Below are 1,972 nucleotides of genomic sequence, written 5' to 3'. Positions count from 1 at the left end.
TGAATAGAATAGTACCTTACATCTCAATACTAATGTTGAATGTAAATGGCCTAAATGCTCCACTTAAAAGTTACAGAATGTCAGAATGGATAAGAATTCACCCACCAAGTATCTGCTGTCTTCAAGAGACTCACCTGACACATAAGAACTCACATAAACTTAAGGTAAAGGGGGGAAAACAATATTCCATGCAAGTGGACACCAAAAGTGAACAGGAATAGCTATTCTTATAACAGACAAACTTTAAAGCAGCAGCAGTTAAAAAAGATGAAGAGGGACATTATATAGCAATGAAAGGATTAGTCCAACAGGAAAATACCACAATCATAAATATATGTGTACCTAACACTGAAGCTTCCAAATTTATAAAACACTTACTACCAGACCTAAGAAATGAGATAGACAGCAACACAATAATCGTGGGGGACTTCAGCACTCCACTGACAGCACTAGACAGATAATCAAGACAGAATGTCAACAAAGAAACAATGGACTTAAACTATACCCTAGAACAAATGGGCTTAACTGATATTTACAAAACATTCTACCCAACAACTGCAGAATATACATTCTTTTCATCAGCACATGGAACATTCTTCAAGATAGACCATGGATAGATCACAAAACAAGTCTCAACAAATTTTAAGAAAATCAAAATTATAGCAAGTACTCTCTCAGACCACAGTGGAATAGAATTGAAAATCAACTCCAAAAGGAATCCTCAAAACCATGTAAATACATGGAAATTAAATAACCTGCTCCTGAATGATCATTGGGTCAACAATGAAATCAAGATGGAAATTTGAAAACTCTTGGAACTGAATGATAATAGAGACACAACCCATCAAAACATTTGGGATACAGCAAAGGCGGTGCTAAGAGGAAAGTTCTTAGCATTAAATGCCTACATCAAAGAGCATGAAAGAGCCCAAGAAGATGATCTAGGGTCACACTTCAAGGAGCAAAAGAAACAAGAGCAAAACAAACTCAATCCCAGCAGAAGAAAATAACTAATCAAGATCAGAGCAGAACTAAATAAAATTGAAACAGAAAACAATAAAAAAAAGAAACAAAAAGTTGTTTTTTTGAAAAGATAAATATAATTGATATACCATTAGTGACATTAACCAAGAAGAGATGAGAGAAGAAGGCTTATATTCAAAATAAGCTCAATTAGAAATATAAGAGATACTACAACTGACACCATAGAAATGCAAAAGATTATTCAAGTCTACTGCAAACACCTTTACATGCATAAACTAGAAAACCTAGAGAAGATGAACCCAGAAGAAATAGAAACTCTGAACAGACAAATAACAAGCAGTGAGACTGAAGTGGTAAGTACAAAGTTGCCAACAGGCTGGGTGCAGGGACTCATGCCTGTAATTCCATCACTTTTGATAGGTCAATGTGAGTGGATCACCTGAGGTCAGGAGTTTGACACCAGCCTGACCTACATAGAGAAACCTCATCTCTACTAAAAATACAAGATTGGCTGGGTGTGGTGGTACATGCCTGTCACACCAGCTACTCAGGAGGCTGAGGCAAGAGAATCACTTGAACCTGGGAGGTGGAGGTTGCAGTGAGCCAAGATGGCATTCCAGCCTGGGCAACAAGAGTGAAACTCCACCTCAAAAAAAATAAAATAAAATAAAAAAAAAGTTGCCAACAACAACAAAAAGTCCAGAACCAGACAGATTCACAGCTGAATTCTATCAGATATTCAAAGAAGAATTGCTTCCAGTTCTATTGAGAGTATTCCAAAGATAAAGAGGGAATCCTCCCTAAATCGTTCTATGAAGCCAGTACCACCCTAACACTAAAATCAAGAAAAGACAGAACAAACAAACAGCGATAACAAAAAACTACAGCCCAAAATCCCTGATGAACATAGAACATAGATGCAAAAATCCTCAAGAAAATACTAGTTAACTGAATCCAACAGCATATCAAAAAGATAATCCACCACGAT

The sequence above is a fragment of the Sapajus apella genome, unplaced genomic scaffold (assembly GCF_009761245.1).
Source record: "Sapajus apella isolate SASKATOON/1434 unplaced genomic scaffold, GSC_monkey_1.0 scaffold346, whole genome shotgun sequence".
Taxonomy (NCBI): Eukaryota; Metazoa; Chordata; class Mammalia; order Primates; family Cebidae; genus Sapajus; species Sapajus apella.
The sequence above is the reverse complement of the archived record's forward strand: the minus strand, read 5'-3'. Positions refer to the sequence as shown.